The 16,117-nt window shown below is 42.6% G+C and overlaps 1 protein-coding gene across 11 annotated transcripts in view; it reads left to right on the top strand.

Annotated features, from left to right (window-relative positions):
* Positions 1 to 3,527: 3,527 nt before the first annotated feature.
* NUMB (NUMB endocytic adaptor protein) overlaps positions 3,528 to 16,117 on the top strand; it is a 92,781-nt gene continuing 80,191 nt past the window's right edge. For all 11 annotated transcript variants that reach the window (XM_039551804.1, XM_039551799.1, XM_039551803.1 and 8 more), the window contains exon 1: positions 3,528 to 3,597. The gene's annotated coding sequence lies outside the window, so the exon portion shown is untranslated. The remainder of the gene's footprint in view (positions 3,598 to 16,117) is intronic.

Raw genomic sequence — 16,117 nt, 5'->3', positions numbered from 1 at the left:
TTAGAAGCACAGACGTTTTCTTTTGTACCATGTGACACTAAAATAGATACATTGGAATTAAAGCTGAATTAAAATAATGTATTAAAGTAGGATCCTTGACTGAGTTTACTCACCCCCTTGACAGGGCACATGTACTTGAAAATTTTGAAATAATTTAATGAAGGTTTTTGTGCTTTTATTAGATGCCATCTAGCATTTGGTAGCATTGAGGAGATACCATCTGCAGTGACTCCATAGGCAGTGATTAAACACAAAGCAGCAGACTCCAAGGCTCCAGCAGAAGGAGAGAAATAAATGGCCATGACGAGAAAGTCCCCATCCTAAAATGAAGGAAGAGAGAACCTGAATGAAATATTTGCCCTGTGGGATTAACCACATCTAAAGAACCAAGATAGAAAGTACAGTCAAACTCTTCCTGCATAAATCACATATCTTGTGCTAGAGAATATCCTTTTGATATGCACAGATCATGGCTCTTGACAACCTGTTTGGCTGATGCTTTTCCACGGAAGACAGGTTTTAAAGGATTCTTGCTCTTCATATCCCTTCTGTACTAATGATGGCAACTGCATAGCTTTGCTCATTAAATACATTTATGCCTACTATTTCAAGATTAACATATAGCTATGCTAACATAGGGCAGGACTATTCAACATTTGCTTCTCCTGTAAGCTTCTCCTAGTCAGAAGCCTTGTAAAAAGACTTTACCTTTTGTTTCCTATACTGAAGTTTTTCTGAAGTATTCTGAAATTGCTTGCTCACCTCGGGTACAGCACTACCAAGATGAAAATATTATGCAAACAGAATGCCTTGGTTTAGCAACCATATTGTTGAGATCTGCTCAGAGCACAATAGGAAAAAGTCCCTGTAGTACTTGCTTATTTGCTTCCCATAGTAGATTTGTGTTGCTACTAGCCAATATGGCACCTTATAGGTGAACATTTCCAGTGCTCATCCACACACACAAGCTCCTATTGTTTTATATATACTGCCAAAAAGATGGAATTCCTCTTGGTGAGCATAAAAATGCGTATGTGGTAGTATTTATACTGGTATGGCTTGTTCCTAGAAGGGATAATAGTATGGTGTGATTAGAGAAGGGAGATTTAATCACTGACGTTATTTTAGATAACCAATAGGGAGGAACAATGTTAAGCCTCTGGGTATCTGCAATGGGGATAAAGGAGTTTGCATTGTCATGAATGTGTGTGTAATATATTCTCAGATCCTTAGGGGATAGCGTACTATCCTGCTGTCCCACTGAGTCCAGGAAAGGTCTTGGCTAGAAAGGCACAGCTGACAGGAGTCAGTGGGCATGACAGGAACAGTCAAGTCCATTAATCTTGTGTATTACACAGGGAGCCCTGTCTCGGTCTTAAAGGAAAGGTGATAAGGGGCAAATTGGGTTTGTTTTCTTGTCAATGCTATGAACTATCTTCCAATTCTTTGTTATCCATAAGGATCAAAGCATTTGAAGCGTTGCTTCCAGTATCAGACCTTGGAGAATTAATTTCCCCCCCTCCCACAGAAACGCTGTGGGAAGACTGGAAGACTGAGTACACAGAATGTGCCTTGGACCCTCAGCACAGCACTGTGAATGTGCAGCTTGCTATGCTGGATGCTCAGCTTGTCCAGCTAAGTGACCTCTAGGGTCATCTTCCTTTCCTTTCCCACCACAGCCCCTTTCCCTTCCGTCACCAATGGCCATATGGGGAGGTCAAGTTATCAGCTGAGCAGAGAAGCAGTAATGGCAACAAATGAATTTAGCTATCTAATAAATATTTGTAAAAGCTATAAATAGCTGAAGCATACATTAGATTTTATTTACAATAGCATGTCCTGGCCTTTTCCTTTGTACTTCATTTGGAAGTAGAGCTTCTCGATAATATGGGAATTGTTCATTAGGAATTAAGGTTTAGGGCACCATGTTTTATAAAAATTTCTGTCAAAAATCCAGAGGCTATGAATAAGATGAAGGTACTGGGAATACAGTATTTTAAGAACTACGTTAAGTCAGGAATGTTTTCATAAAATCAGAAGAAAACTTAGAACTGGTAGAAATGTCTTATCCTCTAGTCATTTTTGAATATTTGAGAGGGAAGGCAGCTCTCTCCCTTGATTTGTCTTTTCTTGGAAAGCAAAGGTATATGCAAAAAGATGTAAGGAAAACTCCTGCATCTTCTCAGTTTAATTTCTGAACAAGGGATGACTTGGGGGTCAGAGCATCAGTCTGAAACTCAGAGTCAGTGTCATACTCATACTTCTGCCTGAGCACTTCCTATGTAAACTTGGTAAATGATTTTTGCGCGATGCTCTGAAATTCCCAGTTATTTCGGTTGCTTTGTTTCCTGGATGTTTGCCAGCCAACATTAAGGCCCGTGTTCTTTGTTGCTGTGTTTCTTTGCTTGATTCAGAAACAAAGAGGAATAAGGGGGATGGCGTATGCAGGGAGAACATAATAATGCAGAGAAACATCATGTAATCTTTGCATTTCAATTACCTGATTTTTTTTTTTCCCCCCCCCCAGCTGAATGCACCGGCAACTGTTCTGGCTTGCATTTTGGATGAAGTAGCTGCTTGAAAGTCTGCTGAGAGCAGGCAGCTATTGGAAATACGCATTCCGGATAATGCGTTCAGGCCAAGCCCCGTATGTGCAGTCGCAAGCGTGCTGCTCCCAGGATTCGATTCCCCTGGGTAACTTCCCTTTGAAAGGCAGCCTCCCTGCTGAATTCAGTGCCTGGTACTGTCTGCACCTCGAACATGGAGGCATGCTAGTATTTCTTGGACCGAAGGAAGGATATGCCGAGAATATTCTGGTTCTCAGAAAGTCTTAATCTTGGAGGTTAAAGGAGCCTGCTTGCGTTTTTCCTGCAAGCCTGGCCTCTGGCTGATGTAGGATACTACGGTTTCTGGAGAGCTGGCACTAGCAGCACGTCTCACTGCAGCCCCTAGGGAAGGTGTCAGTCACCAAATACAGTTTATCGGGGGGAAACCAACGTGGCACTGGGGCTGCGAGAGCCATCCTCATCCTGGTGCCACCACTGCCGCAGCTGTGAGGAGACAAGAGCCACGGCTGAACCGAACCGGAGACGGGCGGTGGAAGGCACATCCCGCCTTGGCGCATCAGCGGGACGCCGGCCGGGGGTCCCCGAGAACCGGCCGGGCCCCGGCCCTGACCCCGGCACGGCAGCGGCCGCCGCCTTCCCACCGCGCCGCCCAGCCCAGCCCCACTGGGGGGGCGGGCCCAGCGCCGCAGTGGCACCTCGGGCAGCCAATCCTGGCACGCCGTTCCCACCGCGTCAGCCAATCAGAACCGACAGCGAGAGATTGGGGGCGCCAGAGCCCCGGCGTGAATAAAACACCCGGGACCTGTGGGGCGGGGATGGGCGGGGCCGAGGCTTTGATGGGCGGCTTCTCGCACCAATCCGAAGGGCGGACTTCGGGGCGGGTGGCCAATGGGCCGCCGGAGTAGGCGTGGCTGGCGGCGGGGGCGGGAGCGGCGGCCGGGGGGCGGGGGCGGAGCGGCGGCGGTGGCGGCGCTGCTCGGTGCGACGGGCGGCGGAGGAGGCGCCGGAGGGAGGCGGCTGCGGGCAGCAGGTGAGCACGGCCGGGCCGCGATGTGGGGAAGGGCCTTCGCCCGCGGCGGCCGGAGCCGCGGGCGGGCGTGACGGGGCCGTGCCGAGCCCCGCGGGGCGCGGGTGGGTCCGGCGGCCGGGGGGGGCGCTGGAGGCGGGGGAAGCCTGAGGGGCCGGAGGGGATGAAGGGGGCCAGGGGTACCCCGGGAAAGTGCGTGCGGAGGCCGGGGGCGATGTGGGAGCGCCCTCCGGTCCCGCCCCGGCGGGGGGCGGTGGGCGGTGGGGTGGGGCGCGATCCCCGGGGTGCGGTGGAGCGGGGGCCCGGCGCAGGTGGAGCCTGCGGGGGGCGGCCGCGGCACCGAAGGGCCCTGCGGCGAGCACCAAGCCGCTGCCCGAGGGAGCGACCCCCGGGGCGGCGCCGCTTCATGGGGCTCTCCCGGGGCTGCCTCCAGTGCCTGCGGTCTCTCCTAGGCCTTGAATCCCGGCCAGGTTTCCGTCAGAGGGTCCCTCCGGCGCGGCCGCTCCCGGGCGCTTTGTATCGCTTGCCGCCCCTGCGCGGCCCTGGGAGCGAGTGGGGGCTCCGGAAAGTAGGGGCTTCCCCGAAACCCGCCTCCCCGTCTCAGCTGGGGCTGGGGCGCTGTGAAGTTCAGGAGGCGTCGGGACGAGGCTTTGAGGCGATGGCGCTGACGACCCAGTCTGGCAGCGGGAGTTGTAGGGGAAAGGGCCCCTGTGAGCAGCGGGGCTCGTCTCTTTTCACCCGGTTCGTGGCTTGGCCGGTGTCTCAGTGCGTGTGCGGCAGCTCGCCAGGCTGCACAAAGGAACAGCCGGCTGGGTTCGGCCCGTCCTGCGGGCGCAAGAGGGATGTATGAGCAACAGCGGGCGGGGCGGGGGCTGCCGCGGGCCCGGGGAGCATCGCCTCGCTCCGTGCTCGGTGGGTCACGAAGGGTTAAAATGCAGCTCCCGTTCGGAATGCCCTTAACTCCTTTTATTGCGCTCACGGAGATGAACAGTCTTCAAGAATGAAATGATGCATCCCTCACAGGAGAGTTAATGTCTTGCAGCAGCTCCAGTGTACAACTCCTTCGGTCCAGTAGATTTATGTAACCTGCTCATTAATGGTTTATGAAATGATAAGGGAGCTTTTCTGTGTGCTGCTGTGTTTTCTGTGTTGTTGTCAATATTTCCTAATTCAGCTGTCTGGAGTAGGGGAAGCTTATAGCTGTCAACAGTGTCTATTTGTACCATTTAAGGGATTTTGTTTTGCTCTCTTGTTTTGTATTTTGATCATTCTGCATTTCGGGATAGGCTCCTGAATGAGGAGAGGGAGTAAAATGGAAGGCACAGTCATTCTCTTTGGCTATAGTAATACTTTAGGTATGACTTGTAACAAAAAATGTAAATATTTAAATGGATTTCTGACTCAGTTCTATTTGACTTATTGATCTATGGTTACTGCTAAAATGGTCTTTATGATTATGCAGAAGTTAATAGTTACCATAGAGAAACAGTATTGTTTTTCTGTTCATCAGTGAATTTTTTCCATTTCTTCATCTCTTGGCAATTCTCTGTGGAAGTGCTGTTTTTTTTCCTTAGCAAAAGTCTTACAGAAGAAATAAAAATGTGAACGAAGTCCAAAACAATGAATTTCAGATGTGTTTATCCTTGCCTGTGATTCTAAGACTCTTGGTACCCTGAGTTATCCTACAGTAAAATCTTTTTAATCTGTAATTGCATAAAGTGTTGGTTTTAAGCCTCAGTAAAAATACAGATTTACAGAACTCTAAACATAACACATCAAAGATTATTTTTTCCTAAAGTATACATGTGAAATGCAATTCAAATCAGCCATGTAAATGCTTACTAGCAGAAAATGTATTTTTCATCCTGGGAATTGCATTCCTGAATTTATTATTTAGCTTAAATGTGTGGAAACTGAAGGCGCATGTAAACTAGACAGAGCAGACGAGTTTGTTTATCTTCTCAACCTAGTGTTGTGAAACCTTCTGATTTTGTGTTAGTAGCTTGACAGCATTATGCATTTAGGAAGAAAGAACCCAAACCAGCAAGCCACGTTGGGCTCTTAAAACTTGCCAGACTTTTAAGTCTTACATGTTGTAGTTTGATAGAGCTGCTTGGTGTCAGAATGCTCTGTAAGTAATTTTCTTTCCCACCATAATGGATGTGATGGTATAAAAACTTTCTGAAATTGTAGTGAAAGCCTTTGCAAAAGTGCTTCCCTCCCCAGGAATAGAAGCTATTGGGAAAAACATGTTATAGCAGATATTTTATTGTGTGTTTGTGAGAGCTTATTACAGCACTGTGCAGGATCCTTGAATTCTGCCTATAGCAGAATTTTATTCCACTGGTGATATTGATGGAGCTGCATAACATTGGGAAAAAAATTAATTGCTCTAATGCTATAGAAATTAAATCTTCTGCCCTCTAGAAAATATGTTTTACAGAATCTATCAAGTAAGAGATTGGCAGCCTAAGCTGGTGTAACTGATGACTTTGGGGTTGTATCCTACTTACTGCACTCATCTACTCATCTGACACTCTGCTGACTTTGTCCTTTTCTTTAGGGGAGGGTCAAAGTTTACTTATATTTTTATTTGTTTTGCCAGCTTATCAAGCAAGCTTGGTTTAAACTAATGTGAAATCATGTCCTTAGTCTTGTTTTTGGAGTTTACTTTGATCAGTGAACATATATTAAAATTACAGATTTCTTGTTCAGTTTCGGTTGATCTCGCAATTTTAATAAGTGAGATTGGAGCATATTGCATTTCTTTTTCTGCAGAATACCAAGCATAAATTCAATCAGCCTAAGACTTAGCATGTCCTCCACAGTCATACTATTGCATTACCACCAGAGCAGCCTTGATTTTTCTGCCAAAGCTTTTGCCAAAAGGATGTTTTTCCCTTTTAGTCTTTCTTTGCTGATCCAGCTGAAAATGGTCGTACAGAAAAATGCTAAGCTTCAGTTGGATCAACTGCCTGAACTGACTTCATGGCTATACAAATGTTACTGCTTGCATAGGAGGAGGAGGAGGCTGTGACCACTCTTTGCTGAAGCAGCTCTATTTTAGTTTTGCCTAAGCTTGTCAATAGACTTGGCAGCTTAAATGGAAGCTCTGGTGGTCATGTCTCCTTCTTGGCTGTGCATCTTCAGCTGCTGGCAAGGAAGCCTTTGTGGCTGTGAGTTAAGCAAAGTCCGGGAGTTAATCAAGCTAGTAGTAAATTGCTTTTTTTTGTTTTGTTGAATTTTGGTTGGATCATGTATCTGAACTGGCTGACCATCCAGGTCAGGGGGTGGAAATGGGACTTACTGTTGAAGTGGGGTTTGTGATGGGGCTGTGGTAGTTCTGATTGAAGTTTCTTTGAGCTTGTCTGGAACCATACATTTCCATCAGCATGACCTGGGTTAAACAAGGACCTATAGCAAACTGTTTAAGCTGGCTTGGCAGATAAAAATCACAATAAATTGGAGAGTGTTCTTCCATTTCTCTCAGCTGGCATGTTGATGTGGGTGGTAACAGTAATGAGTGGAGGATGTGGAACTAGGGATGTGCTCAGTAACCTCAGACTGACACAGCTGTGTCTGGAAGAGGATTTGTTCTCATTCTAAGGGTGGGATCCATCAAATACTCATTTTGAACTCATGTTCTTTATGGTGTATAGTTAAAGCAGATGTTGCATCAGAAAGAACAAAATTTTAATAACAAGCAAGATCAGGAAGACTGTTCTGTTCCACTGTGCAGGACGTGGTTTTTGTTGTTGTTGAGGATTTTTTTATTTTGTTTTGTTTTTTCTTGTTTTTTTTATTTTCCTTCATTTTTATTGACCACGACTTGCAACTGGCAGACACCAGTTCGGAAGTATAAATGGCATCATGTCATATGTAACTGCAGTTAGACATTCATCCAGACTCCTTTGAAGTGTGTGGTTAGGAGATAGCTCTGAAAATGTGAATTGCTTTGTTTGGCATTTGTCTTACATAGTAATTTTTCGTGGAGTCCTGGTGTTCTGTAGTAGTAATTACCAGATGTGATGGCTTAAAGATGATTCTGAACACTAACTTGTGTTTCTGCAGAGTTGTGACTGAAAGTGTGTCAGGACAAATTAATTTGCGTGTGAGAAATTGCTTGAAAATATGTATGCCCAAATGTAAAGGTGCTCTTGAGGAAAATGTGAAGCCATTAATTTCAGAGTCTGGGGATCTGAAAGAAGCTCTTGGCTTCTTTGAGTGCTGAATCTGTAGGATTTTTGAGATTTTGGCTGGTGCGTTTTGATACCGAAGCCAGAACCAAAGTTGTTACCCTTCTGAGTGAAACCGTGATTTCAAGTACAGTGTGTTACGACTTGGACCAAACTGTTTGGAATCTTTTTCTGATGACTTTTCCTTTTCTGGGAAACAACACACTGGAACTTCCCAGTGAATTGGATTATAAGCAGTACTGTAGGTATACCTAGAGAGTTTGCTCTTCAGAACTGCCTTCTGTAGGCGTGTACTTAGACATTGGCCTGGGCTTCTTCACTGATCTAAGAGCTACAAGTGTTACTGAGGCAAAGAAAAAACATGTACTTGGCCAGAACCACTCTTACTGTGTGCTAGCTGTTCTAAATTTGGATGTGACCACTCTTAATCAGTTTATTTTTCTGGGGCAAAAACTCCAAACATCAATGATGTCTCTTTCCTTCTACTTTTAATGTTGTTTAAACTTCATTAATGCAATTCAAGCCTGTGTTGAGGCTCCACTCTCAGTGGTGAACTGATTTTAGACTGTTAAAAAGCTTATTTCTGTGATCCACCAGGACTAGAGATACCTTGGCATTTCCAGGGCTGTGCAGTTTGCTGATGGGCACCACTGAGCTTGTAAGTGCCAAACTCCTCGCTATTCAGTGTGCCTTGTAGTGCTGAGTGGCTGGTAAATGCTTGGGTCTTTAGTTAGCTGATATCTTTGTGTGTTGACTTAAGATTTTGAGTGAGGATAGTCTTCTTTCAAAGGCATTAGTTCATCAACTGCTGTAGTAAAAATCTGTGGAGACTTGTGAAGGAATTTGTTCCCCATACGGAGGAATGACATAAATAGAAATTTGGTTCACAGTTAACATAGGCTGGGTGTAGCTTTTGTTTAGTAACTAATGATAAAAGTGTTGGATTTATATTTTTCCTACAGTATGCAGGAAAAGCAAGTATGTTCCTGCCTTCCAAATGTGTTTAACAGTAAACTTCTAATTTTGTTCTTGGGTGGTTTTTTCTGAAACTCAGTAGCACTAGACCAGTTTACGTGAAGCAAAGAGCCAAATACGAAACTTAATTGCTGGGGTTTTTTTCTCTAATACTTGTTTCTTACTCAAATTAATCTAAATTCTGTGGGGAAGAAAAAAAACAGTGGGTGCTTTTTGTTACAAAAAGACAGTTGTTATTAATTTGCTTTGTACAGGCTGCTGTAACTGCAGGACTATAGAGCTGTATAGGTTATGCTTTGAGGGTTGTGGCTGCCTCACGTCTCATCAGTGGGACAAGTGAATTTTCCAACCTTTTCCTGTGCTTTCGTACTATGCCTTTGGCATATACTTTACTTTTTATTGTCAGAGTCTGCTTAACATGGTATTTCTGCTGACTACTTTTGATTTAAAAGAGTGAGATGTGACACTGTTTCCAAAAAGCCAAAAGGCTTAATGTGGTCTAAAAAGTCCAAGAAAGAATTTACCCATCATTAGTGTGGTACTAGTCAAGGTTTAGTGCTTTGGGCTGGGGTTCTTGTGCAAGTTCTTCCTTGTAGTTCTGATCAATGCAGAGTCTGATCAATGTTGAGTTGTCGCATTTCAGGTTGAAATGTACATCACCTGTGCATCAAGTTCCCTAACCCAGTCTGAAAATCTGTGTATGAGAATTAGCTCGTCTAGTTTAAGGTCTTGCATAAACCCAACTTTACAGGATTCAGTGGCTGTGATGTTGGTTTTGCTTTTTGTATTTTAGCACATACCTACTGATAGAGCTTTTTGGGGTTTCTTTCCTCTCCCCCCGCCTTCCAGTTGAATTATCAGTAAGCTAGTTAATAGGATTAATTGTGTGCTCTCATATTAACAGACCTTGAACATTATCAGAGTTTAATTTTGATGTCCAATTTTGCTTGTGTCTGTAAAGTTTAGCATTTCTGTGTAGGTTACAGTGTCTGTGTGAGAAGCATCTCTTATGTAATGTGCTCTTTCTTTAGCTGGATTTGCACAGGGTAGCTTTGAAAGAGTGTCATGGCATTTGTATGTATATTTATTTACACATGAGGATTTCTTGCTATTATTTTAAATGACATGAATTTGTCAGAGGCCATTTGCTAGTTTAAAGTGCCTCTCAACTGTGCTATGCAGGGATTTTCCTATGTTGAGTAAGCAGCCTGTAAAAAGCCACTCAGTCTTTGAGCAACTGGGTAGTGCTGTGTATTTCTCTTAGCTTGGTAGCAGGAAGCCAGCCTCCTGCAAGGGAATGAAGGACTGCAATTCAGTTGGCCTGTATCTTTTTTGCTAGGATATTTTCTTAAAGTGTCTATAAAATAGTTGATTTTTTAACAACCTTTATGTAGCTGATTTTATGTATAAAATCTAAGCTATGGCTTGGATTTACCGTATGCAGCTGGCAAATAGAAGACTGTCATTGAATGCTTTGTCAAACTGTCTGCATGTGTTTTGGGTAGGTGCATCATGCTAATACAATGTCATTTATCATTGTAAGTTGGCTTGACCCAAACTTTAACAGCCAAAATATATGAATATTTCTTTGCTGTCAGGTGGGGTAGGGTATACCCCTTTAAAGAGGTATATGCTTAGTGCTGTCTAAAAGTTCTCCTCGCTCTTGAAAGTACAGAATTTGTTTCTCAGACATGACCTTTATTGACCTATATGACATAATAGAGATTCATGTCTATTACCTCACATTTCAGATATGGTCCCATACTTAAATTTTATTTTCAGTTGAAATAAGTTATTCTCTGTGTAGTTAACTCTTGCTTTGGGCATCATTTACTTTGCCCGTTAGAGTTTGTTCTCAAAGTAGTCATATCCACAGTGTTCAGCATCTGCTCCATACACAGACCAGGAACATAACTGTGACTGGAAAAGGCAATGTGGTTTGTCTGCCTACAGTATTTGTTGACTTGAAGATAAGGACCCAATTCTGAAAATCATACAGTGTAAAGAATATTTATCATTCAAGCAGATAAAAAAATCAGCTCTACCATATACTGATTTAACTACTGTTAAATTGTTATTCTAGTGCTGTAGACATACTTCTTCCTTTCTTCTGAGGCAGGCTGTGCTGAGGTAGGAACACAGATACACCAAATACAGTGAGGTCGTGTGAACTGTGGAAATTTTATTCTTGTTTTGGAAATCCTAGGGAAGATAAAGAAGGAGATGATAATAATAATTATTTTTGAGGAAGTCCAGGATGAAAATCTTTATGATTCTGTCTTGATTTCCTTATTCCCTCAATTTTCTGCTTTTATTTCTTAATAATGTACTGCAGTGTTTTGCTATGAATATCATAACTTGGTTATGTTATTATAACTTGGTTATGGTGTGCCTTCTCCTGTTGGATATTTTCTCTCACTTGCAGGAATTTGGTTAATTTGATAGTGTATTGCTGTCTTTCATCTCCTGCATTTCAGACAAAAAAAAAAAAAAGTAAAAAATGAATTATGTATTCAGAGGTAAGAAACTTTTTTGGAATGTGACACATCCTGGAATTTTTGAGATGCTGGATCATGACTTACCTCCAGTCTTGCCTGATGACAGCTAAACTTCTTGCACTTCTGAATTGCAGTTCAAAATCCCAGGACTGTTTGATTGTATATTCCTTTCTTGAATTGAATAAATGATAAACTATTTCCTTTTTCCGGGTTTGTTTTTAGCAGGATCAGTCCCTGTTTTCATTTCTGCAAGCACTAGCCCCGGAGCTTTGGGTGGGGGAGAACAAACAGAGGGGCTGTGCTGTTGCTAAAAGGAAGTGACATGGATCCGGTGCATACAGCTAATGTAACTATGATGTAGTACATTTTGGAAATGGTTCTGCCCGCCTGCCTCCCTCACCCTCCAAAGATCCCACCTGAGATGAAGATTATGGCTTCAGGAGCTCTTTCCTGGAGCTTCTTCTAGATGCATAAGTGATTTCTGTGGCCCAAGTAGGGATGGCTCTGTCCTTTTTCAGTAGAGAAGCATCTGTAAGTCTGATTATGTGAGCGGCCAACTGCTGATCGTCGTGTTACAGGACCCAGGTTTCAGAGGTGGGAACACATCTCAGATCCATCAGTGACGGTACATCTCCAGGTACTGTCATATTGTTTTGGTATCTGCTTCTAGCAGATACCAAGATTTGGTTTAAACCAACTGGGTCCTACTCACTGCCTTGGCTCTTGCTTCTCACATAGTTTGTCACAGTCTAGCGGCCAGAATTATTTCTGTCCCCTTGCATAATGGCCCTAGAAGAAGGGGTTTCTGAAAGTAAAGGCTGTGCAGCCATCTGACCACAAGTAAAGAGTAGTAACTAAATGGATGTCTTTGTTCCTCATGGAATTAGATCAAGTGAGAAATGTAACCTGGTGTGATTCAGAATTGTAGGCAAATGCTAAAACTATTAATGTGGTGATGAAGAAGACACAGTTTATCTTGCTAATGTTAATGTTACCTTAGGGAAGAAAAGAGTAGTCCCAAAATCTTCCTTCCTTCATATTTTCTACAAAGAATGGGAAATACTTCTTTTACAGAGCTAAGCTATGGGACTTGTTTTTTTGTTGCCCTTCACACATTGCTTCTGGCTCCAGTTACATTTAGAAATATACAAACATGCTTACTTCAGTCTTAATGTGGCTTTTACACTGTAAATGATTGCTTATTGTTCAGTTCACTGTTTCAGTGTTTGGTCTAGGTAAATGCTGCATGAGCTTCTTTTCCTCTTTCAGAGACAGTCTTTCAACTTTCTATTGTGCATCTTTGCTGTGAGACACATTACATGTATAAAAACTGATCAGTTGCAGCTGAAATAGCTGCTATCATGAAATAGCTAATGATTTGTTGACTCATCTGAGATGGCATGGCATCTGGTCTAGTTCTGTACAGAGATACCAGATCAATCTACTGTGAGTTGTCCCAGTTTCTTCAGTGGAAAGGGACTGGCATCTGCCAATTTTGAGTTGTATCACTCCCAAATAATGAGGACTGCTGTTCTTTCGTAGGTGTAAAATGCTGTCACATAGCTGTTATATTTTGAAATTCAGGTCAGAATTAATTCCATCTTCCAGGACTTGATTTCAGATATACTTTGGGGCATTTGTAGATAAATGCCTGCAGTTCATGACCAAAAATGGTTTTACACTGCACTTTCCTTAGTTTTCCATATGGTGCCGCATTTGTAAGGTATGTATGGCTGTCAGGGTGCTAAACAATACTGGCTTAAAGCTGCAGGCCTAATTGTTGGGATATTCTCATTTCATAAAATTGGGGATGATACCAGTGTGAAATACGCTGGGAATTGCTTCTCTCCACAGCTGTTTACGTGGAACTGTGAATAGCCTTTCTACTCAGGACTTAATAGCCCTTGAGATCTAAGCAATGAGTGCATTGAATTCTGTTAATTCTTAGCTCTTCTTTTAGGCACCTCATCGTTATTGAAGACAGTGATTAGTTTAGTGATGTAGCAAGGATAGTCTTGGGTTTTTTTTAAGCTTTTTTTCCCAGAAGCACCACATTCGGTGTTCTCATCTTTTAAACACAAACCCATAGTTTGTTTGATGTGTCAGGTGTCAGTAACGAGTACTTATTTAGCTTCAATATGCTGTTTAACAGGTAATGTTCCCCCAGTAATCCTGGTATGGAGTGTATGGAGATCAACATCATTTATGCATGGGTGCTAACGCAAGCAGCATTACTGTATTAAATTAGGTATGGCATAATTCTGTGTTTACTTTGGGTACTTCATTATCTGCTGTTTTAAATTTGGAACTGGCTTACAGAAGTTCCTGGGTTTTAATCCTAATTCTTTCATGCAATTTAGAAGTTGTTTTTATTTTTCTGAAGGTAGGAAATTGTGTTCCCCACAGGCCTTTAGTCCCAATAATGTTTGTAAAGAACTTAACCAAGAAAACTGTCATTAATATATATTATTTCTGACATTATATGTATTATAATTTCCTATAGGAGTTGAGATCATTTAAGTTCAGATGCATGTAAAATGTGTGAGGTGGTTACTCTTTAGATTGTAACATATTTCATTATTCTCAGACTTGTCCAGAGCAAAATTAGGGAAGTTCTTCTCATCCATTTAAGGTTTTTATGACTCATCTATTTGGGAGTAGAAATATCACTCGGGGTTCATCTGAAAGGTGATCAGAATATTTTAATGTGCTTAAAATTCACCTTTATTCTGTAGTAAGTGTAGATCACTGTGCAGTGGTCTTTAAGCAAGTACCAGAACATTTCTTCTAACTGAGACTAATGGAACATCTGAATATCAGAAATTCAGATTATCAGAAAGGGGAGGAGGCAGGGCAGTAGCAGATTGTGTGATTCTGTGAAATCAGTGAAGTAAATCCAAGGTGAAAGACTTGTTCAAAATAGAATTCTTGTGGTACACAGGAGGTAAAGGATGTTGAAGAAAATTGCTAATTTTGCAAACTAAAATGATTCATGGTGCAGCAGAGGATTTTGAGAAGGCAGCTGGTTCATGGATCCTCTGCTTTTTTCTTTTCCTTTTTGTTTTTTTATTTTTCAATTCTCCTTAACCTCTTTCCATAGAAACGTCAAGCCAAAAGGTGCAGGTTCTAGTAGTGAAAGGCCGACTTGTGAGATCTGGCTTAATTTGTATTTTATTCTACAGATCTAGTTGCTGATAGGTTATTTGTGGATAAATCCAGAAGACTTAAATTTTTCAGTATTAACATTTAGGTTCTTTCGATGCCAAACTCCAAGTGAATCATGTTTTAGTTCTCGTGTGTATGGTGGAAAGTTAGAAATGGAAGAATCTTATTGAAATGAAAGGCTATTTACTGTTCAGTGTAGAAAATAAGACACAGACTTAAGGCTGAAGTCCTCTTAACTTTCTGCCTTACAACCCTTGGGATTTATAGTTACAAGTCTCTTTGGAAGTTTAAAACATTTCTTTGGTTAATGGGTTATTCCTTCTAACATGTCTGATAGATGTGCCTCTAGACAGGGTTATGGTATTCAGAGAAACAGACAAGGGTATGAGCTGTTAGCTCAAAAATGTGTTTCCCAAGCAAGTCCTGTTCACTAGCAAGTATTTTTGATCCTGTCAGTGATGCTTGTAGGGATGTCTAAGGATGACTCGGGATATCTCATGAATTCTTAACCCGACTGCTGCCACTGGAAGAACTGTTCTGACTGTCCATTGTGTGCTTCTGCTGTGCCTTTTGTATTTGACTTTCTCATAAACCATAATCAGTCAATTCAGCACAAGGTATTTGCTGCTGCTGTGGTGAGCTGGATTGTCTCCAAGTGGTCTGGCAAATGCTGTCTAAGGAGGAACGGGAGCTAGGTGGAGCACCGAGCAGTTGGGTTGGTATAGCCTCCTGCAAACTGGTTTTAAATGTGAACGAGCCATAATTTAAGTTTTCCAGTGCAGGGAATAGAGAAAATAATTTACAGATAGTTCAATGTAGTTCAATTTCTACCTGGAAGTAGCATGCTGATGATTTTTGAGAGGATGGGAGAGCAAAGGAAGTCGATTGTGTGCTTTGAGAGGGCAGATTGCACAATGTAGTAAACAATAAAGGAGCGACCCTTGAAAAAGTACAGTGTTTCAACTTTTTTTGAGGGAAAAGTGTTTTATGTCATTACTTTGAAGGTGTTCCTCATTCCAAAAAGAAAGTAATAAAGAATGCACTGGACTAGAGAGTTGGGCTTAGGGCAAGCATAGCCTTCTGTGTGCCAGTTGTGAGGGCCCCTTCTCAAGGAGGTGAGATTGGTGGAAGTTATGGTGACTGACTTGGGGACTTTTTTCTCCCCTCTTTCGTGTGTGGATGTAACACTCTTGGTGTGTGTGTTTTTGCTTTAAACAGGGATTGCTTGGTCAAGTGGCAGTAGGTTGGTGTTATGTGGGTAGCGGTGAACTGCACAGCCATGATTAGAGGGAACAAGTGCTGGGCTTGCATGAGAACAGGTCCATTAGGGAACTTCGCTTACACAGAACCTTGAGCCATGGCAAAGTTTAGACTGTGAGAGGAAGGAGGTTATTGCGTTTGGTCCCTTAATGTGTGTTTTCATCTCACCCCATTGCTGACTGCCCTTTCTGCCTCTCAGGGGAAGGAAGAAGCTGCTTTTGTCTGTGTAGTCTGCCTACAAAACCTTGTTTATTTCAGGAGCCACCTCTTACAGAGAGCTCTGAGCATTGATTTTTTGAGACAGATGCTCTAATGGAAATAAGCATTTATATGTTAGTTTCCAAAATGTCTTCATTTAATCAGCCCTTGCTTTCAGAAAGGCTGTGTTGTATTTCTTTCATTGAAACCCTGAGGCATCAGGGAGTTACT

This window comes from Corvus cornix, chromosome 5 (genome assembly GCF_000738735.6).
Source record: "Corvus cornix cornix isolate S_Up_H32 chromosome 5, ASM73873v5, whole genome shotgun sequence".
NCBI classification, from domain to species: Eukaryota; Metazoa; Chordata; class Aves; order Passeriformes; family Corvidae; genus Corvus; species Corvus cornix.
This window is presented reverse-complemented; position numbering and strand designations above follow the sequence as displayed.